Source organism: Ranitomeya imitator, chromosome 8 (genome assembly GCF_032444005.1).
Source record: "Ranitomeya imitator isolate aRanImi1 chromosome 8, aRanImi1.pri, whole genome shotgun sequence".
In the NCBI taxonomy this organism is placed as follows: domain Eukaryota; kingdom Metazoa; phylum Chordata; class Amphibia; order Anura; family Dendrobatidae; genus Ranitomeya; species Ranitomeya imitator.
The window spans coordinates 126711641-126726217 of NC_091289.1; the positions used below are offsets into that span (position 1 = coordinate 126711641).

At 41.9% G+C, this 14577-nt stretch overlaps 1 protein-coding gene across 5 annotated transcripts in view; it reads left to right on the forward strand.

Moving 5' to 3' along the window:
* DENND1B (DENN domain containing 1B) overlaps positions 1–14577 on the forward strand; it is a 270360-nt gene that overhangs the window by 126411 nt on the left and 129372 nt on the right. The gene's annotated exons all lie outside the window — the stretch shown is intronic.

The following is a 14577-nucleotide window of genomic DNA, read 5'->3' on the forward strand; positions in this document are numbered from 1 at the left end:
TACTTGCATATTTGGGAGGACCGTGTCAGACATAGCTGATGTGATAAATGTAAAAATAGGCACAACCAGCTCAACCCTGCTATATGACGAAGATCCTTGGCATGGGGGAAGCCACTCCTGCTAAACTCAGCTCAGTATAGATCAAATAGAAAAACTCCAGCTGAAAATCCAGGTAAAAATAGAACTTTATTCCAGTGCGATTTTAAAAATGAATGACATCTTTTTGAGGACTGGTAAACATGTCTACAGTCAGAAACTCATATACAATTTACACTACATTATTGCTATATGAAATTGAAGATATCATTCATTTTTTAATCGCACTGAAATAGTTTTTTTTTACGTGGATTTTCTATTGAATTTGATAATTGTGCTTGCAGATGGCAACAATGTACACTGATTAGTCAGTAGGATCTTCAGGCATCACAGTGGTGAGAACAAGAGTTTGCCCCTTCTTGATTTCCCATTCCTTTGCATGTTTGTCACACTTAAAAGTTTCAAATCACCAAATAAATTTAAATATTAGACAAAGATAACATAAGTAAACACAAAATGCAGTTTTTATATGAAGGTTTTTATTATTAAAGGAAAAAGAAATCAAAACCTATAGGGCTCTGTGTGAAAAAGTGCAATACGTCTTTTGCAACGCTCTGGACACATTTTGGCCCATTCATCTTTGCAGGATTGTTGTAATTCAGCCACATTGGAATTTTTCCAAGCATGAACTGCTTTTTTAAGGTCATTCCACAGCATCTCAATCTGATTAAAGTCAGGACTTTGACTAGGCCACTCCAAAGTCTTAATTTTGTTTCACTTAAGCCTTTCAGAGGTGGACTCGCTGGTGTGTTTTGGATCATTGTCCTGCTGCATAACCCAAGTGTGTTCAGCTTGAGGTCACGAACAGATGGCCATACATTCTCTTTCAGTATTTTTTAGTAGACAGCAGAATTCATGGCTCCATTTACCGCAGCAAGTCTTCCAGGTCCTTAAACAGCAAAACATCCCCAGACCATCGCACTACCACCACACATTTTAATGTTATGACATTCCTTTTCTAAAATGCTGTGTTTTTCTACGCCAGATGTAATGGGACATACACCTTCCAAAAAGCTCAACTTTTGTCTCGTCAGTCCACAGAGTATTCTCCCACAAGTTTTGGGGATCATCAAGATGTTTTCTGGCAAAACTGAGATGAGTCTTTATGTTCCTATTACTCAGCAGTGGTTTTTGTCTTGAGACTGCCATGCAGTCCATTTTTGCCCATTATCTTTTTATGTTGGAGTCAAGAACACTGACCTTAACTTGAGCAAGTGAGGCTTGCAGCTCTTTGGATGTTGTTATGGGGTCTTTTGTGACCTCTTGGATGAGTCATCGCTGCGCTCTTGGGGTAGTTTTGTTCGGCCGGTCACTCCTGGGAAGGTTCACTACTGTTAAATGTTTTAGCCATTTGTGAATAATGACTCTTTCTGTGGTTCGCTGAAGTCCCAAAGTTTGAGAAATGGCTTTATAACTAGTGATGATTGAATATCTTCAGATAAGCACTTATCTGAATAGCTATAGAGCTTACCGAATAGCTGCATCGGGAACCCGGATACCTGGAGTGCTCCCGATAATCGGCTGTTTGGCGCTGCAGCTGCATGTGTCGCTGCTGTGTGACAGTCACAACACATGCATGGAGAGCTTATTCGTTGGGCTCTACATAAAATAAAAATGTTGGTGGGACATCTTCTTTAAATCCTGGCCAAAACTTTGACCTGCACATCACATTTTAAGTGTGGGTTTGGACTAGGAGCTGAGCTTGCTCCATTCAAAGCTGCTAATGAAAATATCACTTGTCGCTGTCAATCTTTGACAACAGTATTTAATTTCCACAATCTCATGACATGACTGTTCCAGAGCCTGTCTGCTCCAGCTCGTCCTGCAAAGGATTCATGGGGTGCTGCTGGGTTGCTGTGGCAGCCATGGGCGTAATGAAGACCCCCATCACCACCATCTTTGTGCCCTCATTTTTCTACTGTCATGAGTATTCTCATCTTTGTGCCAACATGAAGCCCAACTACAGGTTGGGTTTCATAGGAGATTATTATTTCTTGTATATAATGCATTACTGTAGTATTTCCATATATATAGTACAAGTAATCAAATGATTGTAGGTTTAAGTACCCTATGCGGATTATAAACTAAAGTGAAAATAACTATAAAATCCTATTCAAAATATTTTAAAAAGTAAAACAAATATTAAGTTTAAATCATTCCCCTTTTGCCAGATCAAAAATACAAAAATAAGCATACCTGTCATCGTCACACCCATAAAAGTTCAATCTACAAAAATATAAAATTAAAGGTGTTGTCCACTACTAGGACAACCCCTTCTCACTCTGAATGTTTGCCTATACTCACATCCGGTGCCACCGCTGTTCCAGCGGTGTGTGAACTCGCTCCCCGGGGCTCATGTAAGATTGTTGCGTCACGTGACCTCGGTGCCCAATCAACGCTGGCATCACTGTCTCCTCCTTTGGACTTATAAGGAAGTAATCACCTGATTACTTATACGTCTGTGGGCAGGGACTGTGACGCCAGTGCTGATTGGGCGCAGACCTCAAAAAAAACAAAAATCACATAGTTATGATTTTTGGAAGAAGGGGAAAAACGAGTGCAAAAAAATTGAAAATCTCCCTGTCATGGAGGGGTAGATAATAATCCACCACTGTTCAGTGCCAGTGTTTGCACCCTATTAATATGTCATTCATCCCACTGTCCACCTGCTCTATTTATTTCATTCTGTTTCTCATAACAAAAGTACAGCAATAATGATGACATCTGGTTTTTAAATAAATTAAGGTAAAAGTTAATTATTTTTTTTCTCTCTCCTGTTGATCAAGAGGTCTTTTATTTCATTGGTTGCTCTAAAGCAGCATAATGAGTTTTTGGATTATTCACACATGCAGAAGCACATAAAACCCAATGAAGAGGCGCTTACAATGGCGCCTGCCGTCACCTGGGTGCACATAGACGCGCTATTGTGAGCAGAAGAGGTTCTCTTTTAGAGTGATTTCACTAAGCCCTCTCCGCACAGTTTGTCTACCTTCGCCTTGACATAGCACACAATGGCTTACTTCTATTATCATTATTTGACTTTTCTCTTTACTTTATCCATTAATACTCTCATGGCAAGAAATGGAAGAAAGACGTCAGGCCTGGAAGCTAGAAGCCAAGATTTGCTGCAGGTGTCTTGTGATTGTGTTTTTTTGTCTGACAAGTGCAGACATGAATCACTGTACATTGGAGTAAATCTTTAAGAGAAATAGTGGTGCTGTCCATAGTTGTGAAGTGCCCTCACATTTTATTTTTTTAAGGGGGGGAAGGTGAAAGATTAAAGCTAGAGTCTCATGCTTTGCTGGGAACAACTCTAGTTATTTATATTTGAAGAATGTGCGATTAGATTGATGTGCACGATGCCACTATTGACCCACCACTATATATTAAGATACAAAAATAGTAATAGGTAAAATCTTTAAGGCACCCGTTTCATCATTTGCATTTTTTTATTTTAAGGCACTTTCCTTTTATGAGTTGTGGTATTAGTTGCCATTTTTGATGCCAAACTAATCAAAATGGTGCACACAATTTATGGATTTGGCTCAAAGGCAAAAAGGGCCTTTCTTCTTGTCTAGAACTGTTTTTGTGGCCTTTTGCACCGAGAGTCACACGTTGATGCCAAGACAGGAAGGGGCAGAGTCAGACTAGCAAGCGCATGCCAGCTAGTCACAGCAATGATAATGTCCTAGTGCTAAAACATTCAGTATCAGTAAACCGCACACAGGTTGGCACATTATTGAATTCTGTGTTTAACCCCTACCTCATGCTGTCATCAAGTTACATATCATAAACCGGGTGACAGATTCCCTTTAAACATCTGGAATTGCTAGACATCGCCCACAAAGTGGGAAAATGAGAAGAACCAGGCGAGCACAAATAAATACTTAAAAAAAAGGGCCAAATAGAATAAGTAATTGGTTGCAAACAAAGAATGACACAAAACTAGAAAAAAAAAGTGTAAACCAATCAGCACTAGCCTCACAGTTTCCGCCTTCTTATGGATTAAACATGAGGAGGAAGTCAGGGATCAGCTGCAGCCATGACTTCCTCTTCATGTTCAATGCATAGGAAGGCGGAGACAGTGACTCCAGCGCTGATTGGGCGCCAGGCACCACGTGTCCGCACGAGAGCTCCGGGTCTGCTAGTGCTGACACCACTGAAACGGCGACAGCACAGGAGGTTATTTCATTAAGGCCAAACATTTGGTTCAAGAAGGCATTGTCCCAGTACTTGACCACCCCTTTAAGCTAAAACTGGTCTTAACCCAAAGATGTCAAATGATCTGTAAAGGAATTATCCAAAACAACTTTTTTTCTCATGGTGCCAAGCACTGACAGGCAGGTAGTTTTTAACTACCTGCTTGTTCTTCCCTGTGCCAGCTCAGAGTGATCGCAAACTACACCTACTGGCAATTCTGCTGCTTCACATCAACAGAGCAACTCCTCCTCTTCCAGGCTGTGATGTGACTTCTGACGTCATGCTGATTGACAGCAGTCTAGCTGCGGGGAGCCGGCTGTCAATCGTCTGACATCAACAGTCACATCCCATCATCAGAGCAGAGCGTAAGAGAAGCAGCTGCTCTGTCGACATGGCATCACTAGAAGCTGCAGTCTGTGACCAGTCTGAGCCAGCAGATGGAATTGAATTCCACTCTCAAATTTTACAAAAATCCACATTCGGCAAAATGCATATTTTTTTGTGATTCGCTGGCCCTTTTTTTTTTAGAACCATAATAGCCATCAAAAATGAAGAAAACAAAATATTTTTACTCACTTTACAGCTCACCTCTCTGGCCCCTCCACTACTCACTACCGCGTCACCTGTCCTTCTGATCCCCCACTGCTCGTTCTGGAATATTCGGACAGCAAGCTGATCTGGGACTTTCTGCTTTCATGGGGCGCACGGGATGGTCTCCGCATATGTCATGACATCATGATGCTGTGATCTGTGCAGTTGCACTGCACTCTCCGGGCCATATATAAGCTGTAAGTCCAGCATGGCATGAGAGACCTGGGAATTCCAGCGCGAGCAGTGAGGGATCAGAAGATGCAATGGGGATCGGAGAGGTGGAAGAGAATAAGAGAAGGGCCACAGAGGTGAACGGTAAGGTGAGTATAAGGATTTTTTTTATTTTACATATTACATTTATTATGCCATAGGATCAGTAGAAATCCCAGAGCATAATAGATGTGAAATTCCAGGTAAAATCAGTGCAAAAAGGCAAATTTATATTTTGCCTGATCCACTCTATAGATAACCCCCTTAAAGCAGCATCACCTTCAAAAATTTTATTTTCTTACTATATTGCAATCATATTATGTTGCACTGTGTTTATATATTTGCTCTATTTTGCCTTTCTACTCGGTTAATTATTTTGTTTTTCCATTAAGACTATGACATCACGTGGTTAGAAGCAGACTAGCTGAATCCTTTTAAGCTTTGTTGTGAAAACTGGAGGTCAGTTTTCTCAGTATGAGTCATCAGTCTCTGCAAAAGTCCCCGGCAGCGTGCGGAGCGGAGCACCTGGGTCAGGAGATGAAAAGGGGGGTAGTAGATGCAGGGACAAGAGACTCCCTGTTTCTACATAGAGCATAGAAAAGAGAAGAATTAGCTGGGTAGAAAGGCAAAATGAGCAATTGTAATTAGACGGTGCCATATAATATGATGATCGCCATACAGTCATGGCCAAAAGTGTTGGCAACCTTGAAATTGTTCCAGATAATTATTGCAAATACAAGTTTTGTTATACAGATGATTATTTCCTTTGTGTGCATTGGAACAACGCAAAAAAAAAACATAAAAGGCAAATTGGACATAATTTCACACAAATCCCCAAAAAAGAGCCTGAAAAAAATATAGGCACCTGTCCAAAAATTGCAGGTAAGCAACTTTATTTCAAATGTGATGCTCGTTCAAACTCACCTGTGGCAAGTGACAGGTGTGGGCAATATGAAAATCACACCTGAAACCAGACAAAAGGGTAGAAATGGACTCAATCTTTGCATTGTATGCCTTGGTGTACTAAGCATGGAGAACATAAAGAGAACTGTCTGAAGACTTGAGAAGCAAAATTGTTGAAAAATATCAGCAATCTCAAGGTTACAAGTCCATCTGCAGAGATCTTGATGTTCCTTTGTCCATGGTTTTCAACATAATCAAAAAGTTTATAACCCATGACACTGTAGCTAATCTCCCTGGACATGGACGGCAGAGAAAAAAATTGCTGAAAGGTTGCGACACAGGATAGACGAGATGGTGGATAAGCAGCCTCAATTAAATTCCATTGAAATTCTAGCTGTCCTGACGGCTCAGGGTGCATCAGTGTCAGTGCAAACTATCTTTCTATATTTGAATGAAATCAAACAATATAGCAGGAGATCCAGGAGGACCCCACTGTTGACACAGAGACCGCAAAATGCAGTCTAGCTTTTTATAAAATGTTCATGGGTAAGCCAAAGTCCTTCTGGGAAAGCATCTTGTGGACAGATAAGACCAAGATAGAGCTTTTTGGTAAAGCACGTCATTCTACTGTTCACCAAAAATGGAATGAGGCCTACAAAGAAAATAACACACTACCTACAGTCAAATAAAATAGAGGTTCAAAGTTATTTTGAGGTTGTTTTGCTGCCTCTGGCACTGGGTGCCTTGACTGTAAAAGACATCATAAAATCTGAAAATTACTAAAGCATTTTGGGTCGCAATGTAGTACCCAGTGTCAGAAAGCTGGGTTTGCATCCTAGGTCATGGGTCTTCCAGCAGGACTATGACCCCAAATATACTTCATGAAGGACCCAGAGATGGATGGAAACAAAGCGCTGGAGAGTTCTGGAGTGGCCATAAAGGAGTCCAGATCTAAATCCCATTAAACACCTGTGGATAGATCTTAGAATTGTTGTGGAAAGAAGGCGCCTTCACATATGAGACCTGGAGCAGTTTGCAAAAGAAGAGAGTGGTCCAAAATTCCAGTTGAGAGGTGTAAGAAGCTTGTTGATGGCTATAGGAAGCAAATTATTGCAGTTATTTATTCCAAAGGATGTGCAACCAAATATTAAGTTGAGGGTGTCAACAATTTGTCCGGACCATTTTGCGGGTTTTGTGTGAAATTATGTCCAATTTGCTTTTTTTCCTCTCTTTTTTTTTTTCCTGTTGTTCCAATACGCACAAAGGAAACAAACTTAAAATGTGTGATTGCAATACTTTTCTGAGAGAATTTCTTCATTTAAAGGGTGCCAACACTTATGGCCATTACAAGTAATACAAAACCCAGCACTCAACTTTGTGGTAAGAAGAAGTAGATAATTTATTGTATCCCAAGACAAAAAACGTTTCGGTCACACGAAAGGACCTTCGTCAGTAACGTATACTGGGATAGAGAATGAGTACTAGTGGCTATAGAGACTGCCAGTAATGCTTTGAATGTAACGCTGGATGTTAGGGGAAGAGAGACCGTGCAGCCTGAAGATTGGCTGGCATCGCGGTGTCCACATGTTACACATACAGCGGTGGATACCGCGATGCCAGCCAATCTTCAGGCTGCACAGTCTCTCTTCCCCTAACATCCAGCGTTACATTCAAAGCATTACTGGCAGTCTCTATAGCCACTAGTACTCATTCTCTATCCCAGTATACGTTACTGATGAAGGTCCTTTTGTGTGACCGAAACGTTTTTTGTCTTGGGATACAATAAATTATCTACTTCTTCTTACCACAAAGTTGAGTGCTGGGTTTTGTATTACGGTACTTGTAATTACGGTTTGGGAACCTACCTGTGCACCTTCCTAGGTTGTGCACACGTTGATTTGTTATAACACTTATGGCCATGACTGTACATTAACAGAATAAAAACTTTGATGGGGAGCTTCTTTAATGCGATGATCTACTTATCTGCCTTTATAGAATACTAGCTATTGAACCCATTCTACGCCCGGGTGGCGAGCATTTATATTGGTATATGGTCTCCATCCTGGTATGTGTTGCTCCATCCTGCGCCCTAATCTTGTCATGTGCTGCTCCCATCCTGCGTCCCCATCCTGTCATGTGCTGCTCCCATCCTGCGCCCCCGTTCTGTCATGTGCTGCCCTATTCTGTCATGTACTGCTCCCATCCTGCGCCCCCGTTCTGTCATGTGCTGCTCCCATCCTGCGCCCCCGTTCTGTCATGTGCTGCTCCCATCCTGCGCCACCGTTCTTTAATTTGCTGCTCCCATCCATATGCCCCATACGCTGCTCCATAAAGGTTTATGGCTCCCATAAAATGCTCCATAGTATATGCCCCCGTACACTGCTCCATTATGGTTTATCGCCCCATAAGATGCTCCATTGTATATGCCCCGTATGCTGCTGCAATATATAAAAAAAAAATACCCTACTCACCTATGGTCGCTGGGTGCCGAGTGCTGGGGGCCTGAGCAGGCGGGGACACCGGCGCGCTGTGGGGGTCAGGTGCCGGTATCGCCGCTAGTTCAGGCCCCACAGCACTTACTATATTCACCTGTCCCATTCCACCGCTGCGCGCCGCCATCTTCACGGTCCTCTGGCTGTGACTGGTCAGTCAGAGGGCGGCGCCGGCGCGCATTAAGCGCGTCATCGCACCTTCTGAACTGAAGGTCACAGGCCGAGGACCGGGAAGATGGCGGCGCGCAGCGGTGGAATGGGACAGGTGAATATAGCTCATACTTACCCTCCTGGCGGTCCCTGACTCTCTGGTGGAGATCGCGGTGTGCGTTCAGTGCTTACGCATACCGCGATCTCCTGGGAGTGACGCTCCCAGCGTTATATTATAGATTGTTGAGCAGGCAGCACCAATCGTGCAATTCCTTGTTTCTGTAAACGTTTCCATTTTACATGGCTTTTTTTCAAAGTGGCGCTTGATTCAGAACACTATAAGTTAGCACTGGTCCATTTTGCACAATTTCGCCCTCTGAAACACTGTTTCGTCTCGTTCCCCTTTGAGAGCCATTGTTCAGTAAGCAGTGAGCATCTTGGCAGTGTAGATTGTGAGGCATTCCTGTGGTAGAAAATATATTTCAATAGCAATATGGGAAAGCAAAATGAAAATATTTTTAATCCTTTTAGTTTCAAGGTTACTTTTGAAGCTGAAGTATAGTTTCACACAGTGTATATATATATATATATATATATATATATATATATATACACTGTATATGGGTGTTTTTTTTATATTGTTCTTAGGAATGATGCATGAATAATATTATCAGCTATTTCTCCAAGATAAATATGTACACAGTTAAAATAATAGTTTTTAGGGCACCGTGTTACTATGCATCCTCTAGCTGTGTTTGGTAATATCTCAGTGGTATTGACAGCAGTCTATGATAAACCGGGGAAGCAGAAAGACTTTCTGTAAGACAAATATTTCTGCTGGCGTCTTCCTGGTGCAGCAGGCATCCCATATTTCTCTCCCGATGCATTCCATCAGAAGGAGTAAGTCGTGATTATCTGGAAGAAGGGAGGTCATATGTTTCACCTTCACAAGCTGCCAGCCTTCGAGGGCAATGTTTTATCAAAACTAGAAAGGCTAATTATTAGAAAAAATATAATAAAGAAAGGAAAATAAGACCACACTCTGCCGTCCTCCCACACCTCACTGTAGGACTGTTTCTGTCTTACTTTTTATGAAAGCAACTATAAATCTACCAGATAGTTTACAGAAGAAGCCCAAAGGGTCAGACTTAACCCATTAGAACCAGACTAAATGCTGAAATGTCTTAATAAATGCTCGGAAACGTTATTACTTTTCTGTGTAAATGTTGCTGTTAGCCCTTCAGATTTGATATATCAGTATAAGAATTTCTAACATATTTAAATTGACTTGATATCAGCTATCATGGACTTGATTGTGTAGAGTTCTGCCATCTCAGGCTGGACATACAGAATAGCGGACTGTCGGCCGAATAATGCCTGGGCTGATCACTCATCCGACAGCCCTCTCAGCCAGTGCTCCCATACACAGGAGCTCTTGTTCTGTCGAGCACTGCTGTGTTCTCTACGAGGAAGCCACCGACTGACATGTCAGCTGACGGCTCATCTCCGGGAGAACAATGTGATCGGCAGTTGGTCGGCATCTCCATACACACATTGGGCCATCGGTCGAACCTGTTGATATCCGTTTCAGCCGACATTAATCTACTGTTTATGAGGGACTGTAAAGGGCTTTTCACCACAAAGTACATTTTAATTAACACATCGTGGAATAAAAATAAGTTCCAAACCGGATGTGTAAAAAAAAAATTCTCTTGTGCTTATAAATGTGCCCCTGCTGTGTACTGTGTAGTGTCTGACCGTACAGGGACATGGTCTGATCATACCACAGCTCCTGGGCAGGGGAGGAAGCAAAAGACTATACAGACATTACAGCAGAGGATCACAGATGATTCTTTCTATGAGGCAAAACATTTCAATTCCTGCTTTTAAGTATTGCTTTATCTCAAAGTAAAGGTACCGTCACACTAAGCGACGCTGCAGCGATACTGACAACGATCCAGATCGCTGCAGCGTCGCTGTTTGGTCGCTGGAGAGCTGTCACACAGACCGCTCTCCAGCGACCAACGATGCCGGTAACCAGGGTAAACATCGGGTTACTAAGCGCAGGGCCGCGCTTAGTAACCCGATGTTTACCTTTGTTACCATCGTTAAAGTAAAAAAAACAACCACTACATACTTACCTACCGCTGTCTGTCCCCGGCGCTCTGCTTCTCTGTACTGGCTGTGAGCACAGCGGCCGGAAAGCAGAGCGGTGAGGTCACTGCTGTGCTTTCTGGCTGCCCGGCGCTCACAGCCAGTACAGAGAAGCACAGCGCCGAGGACAGACAGCGGAAGGTAAGTATGTAGTGGTTGTTTTTTTTACTTTAACGATGGTAACCAGGGTAAACATCGGGTTACTAAGCGCGGCTCTACGCTTAGTAACCCGATGTTTACCCTGGTTACCAGCGAAGACATCGCTGAATCGGCGTCACACACGCCGATTCAGCGATGTCAGCGGGAGATCCAGCGATGAAACAAAGTTCTGGCCTTTGTGCCCCGACCAACGATATCACAGCAGGGACCTGATCGCTGCTGCGTGTCACACAGGACGATATCGCTATCCAGGACGCTGCAACGTCACGGATCGCTAGCGATATCGTCCAGTGTGACGGTACCTTAAGAATCAGCTGTGATCCCATGCTGTCCTGTCTATATACTCTACACCTGCCCCCCCCCCCCCCCCCCAGGAGCTGTGGTATGATCAGACCTTGTTCCTGCACGGTCAGACACAGCCATTACACAGTACACAGCAGGGGACATTTATAAGATTATCTCAGCACAGGGACATTTTTTTTAAAACACATCCAATTGTGGATGTGGAAGTTGTTGTTATTCCAAGATCTATAGATTCAAATGTTGATTAAAATTATCGTAACTTTGTTCATGGGAAAACCAGCTTAAGCCTGCTACAAGAGATGTAACATGATGCTCATGCACCCCAAGGCAAAATATCCAACCGTGTCTCCAACTATCATGGGTCTTCAATAGTATTTGTACTTTCATATAAGCCAAAACGAGCCTTTGGTCCCCCTAAGCTCCAGGACTCAGGTGCGACTGCAAGCTCTGCACCTACTATAGTTACACCCCTGCCAGCTACTTTATTCACTTTTGTTAAACCCTTAAGTGCTTTTGTTTCATTCTTCTCTTCAAACAGCCATAGCTTTTTTCTTTTTTTCTGTCAAGATAGCCCTATGAGATCTTGATTTTTGCTGGACAAGTTATAGGTTTGAATTGCATACCGTAATTCATTTTGCCATGTCATGTGCTGGAAAACAGGAAAATTGTGAAAAAAAACAAATCGCAATTCCGACATTGCTTTTTCTATTTTAACGTCGTTCATTGAGTGGTAAAATTTACCTCATATCATGATTCATCACATCTTTGCAATTATTCCAATACCAAAATTGTTTGTTTCTTTTTTTTTTTTTTTTAGATATTTTAGTGGGGGGAAAAAACTGATATTTCTAAAATAAAAAATGTGACAGGCAGCTGCCGAGACCAATCAGCGAACGAATAACCGTGACAGAAGGACAGACAGACGGAAGTGACCCTTAGACAATTATGTATATAGATCAATAAGTACGGTACATAAAAAAAATTCAGAAAGAGCATAAGAACAAAGGGGCTTCTATTGAAGGGACAGCGTAAAAAGTCTGCTATTAACAGTGTTAGGGCTTGTTTTCACTTGCGAGGAACACGTCCGTGTCTCGCATGTGGAAACGAAGCTCTGGCGCCGGCACTGTGGAGCAGAGCGTGCGGCCGCATAGCAACACATGCAGCCGCACACTCCGCTCCGGAGTTCCGGCACCAGAGCTTCGTTTCCACATGCGAGGCACGGACGTGTTCCTCGCAAGTGAAAACAAGCCCTTATAGAGAGGTTGATAGCCACACATAAGGTTCCCGTTATGAAGTAAACTAAACTCTATATCCCATAGTACATAAAGGTATATAGTGCAGATGCGCCATAGATAATCAGTAAAGGTATCAATATTTACCAGTAATCAGCTGCATGAGCGAGTGGTGCAGGCACCGCATCTCTGACGCCGACGCACGTTTCACTTCTTCCAGGGACTGTATTGGGGTAGGGGAGCAATGTCAGGTTTATATATGTAGGTCACCCAATGAGAGCACGTCATTACTGGGGGCTGCGCATGGCGGGTATCGGCGCATGACACTTCAGCTTAGTTTTGCTATAGAAAGTGACTTTGGTGTGGTGGCGGTGAAACGCCAACATCTGGGTCTGCCCAAGAGTGCGGAGACAGACATACCACGGTCAAAATTTGCCATCAGCAACAAAGTCTGAGAGAGACTGCAGAAGATGCCTGCGCACCAGCCGGCTACTGCGTCCAAAGGGAAGATGCATTAGAAGAGGTGACGTAAGTGGCGTGGATGGAGTCTGCTATCAAACATCTGGAAGAAATTAAAAGAGAATAAATACCTAAAATTCAAGTCATAATTTTATTATTATACAGTCAGTTCTTGGCGGAATATATGAATTGCAAGATGCTTACAAGAATAAAAAACGATAATAACTAATAAATAAAAAAGAGAATACACATCATGTTAAGAGGCGTTGATGAAAAGTGATTACGGGCTTAAATGAATAGAGAATGATTTTTTTTAACAACAAATGTAAGCAAGGTGATCAATGTAATATAAAAAGAAACATTGCATATATTTATAATTCATCAATATTACATATATTAACCATTATCGATACATTTGTGTTGAGATGGTTAAAAGTGCATGAATTAAAAGCAGTATAAAACACTTTGGAATGAATGAAGGCATTTGTGCACACATAAATCAACTAAGTGAAATGGGGGACAGCCCCGTTTGATAAAAAGCGATTCCAAGCCATTTAAATAAAACACAGTATTTTTATTGACTCAAAATCCTAAAAACAAATTCTAAGGTTAAAATAATGAAAAAAGACAGAGTAAAAGTCTCCAAAAAAGAGGGCCAAGAAGGTGATTTTTAAAGGATATGTAGGGGTTTAAGTACTTCACATGTGAGTACTACTGATAAGGTTGCCTGTGAAAAAATCCTAATTGTACTATGTTTGTGGGTACAGTCCCATGGCAGGTTTTGCCCAGTATCTGGGTGGAGGGGGGATACCAGAGATAGTTCCATATGGAACAAGTAACTTGAACCACCAGATCTATAGTCAAGGCTATGTTTAAAATGAATAATCCAGTTTACCTACCTGAATAAGTCTAGAGACAAGTGCTGCTAACTGTGTTCACCGCACACCCGATGGGGGCCGTTTCGCTGCTCGCTTCTTCTGGGGACATCACAAATCAATCAGGAATTCATGATATATTCTAGTGTCATTACTTAGAATGGTCGAAATAAAACTTTTAACAGATTTTGCATTACTTATTTGAGTACTTCTGTGCATTTCCATTTTCGTATTAACCTGTGAGAAATTAATTAAAGGTAACTTGTCATTTTGAAAATAAAATCTGATCTGCAAATGGTATATTATAGTGCAGCTATATATGTATGTATTCTGTTGTAAAACACTCATTAAAATGAGTGTTATATACATATAACTCACTGCTAATTCTTTGCATAGGAATCCAGTGGGCGGTTCTAGTCAATGATTGACAGCCTTTCCCATATAGCCTATGCATACAGAGATAGCTTTCACTCACCAAATAGGATGTGTCATTGGGCTCCAAGAATAAAAAGCATGGAATTAAATTAATAGTTATTCTCAGTTTTTTTGCACAAATTTTATATATCAATCTGCTCAGCTTCTCCTGCTTTATAGCATGCTGCTCACAGATAGGGGTGCATGTACAGCTTGACAGTTTCCCTTTAAATATTGAAAGGGTATTTTCATCTTATAAACTGATGGAATATTTCTAGAACATGCCTTCTTTTTTTGATCATAAAGATCTGACCTCTGGGATCCCTTCAAGCAGTATTC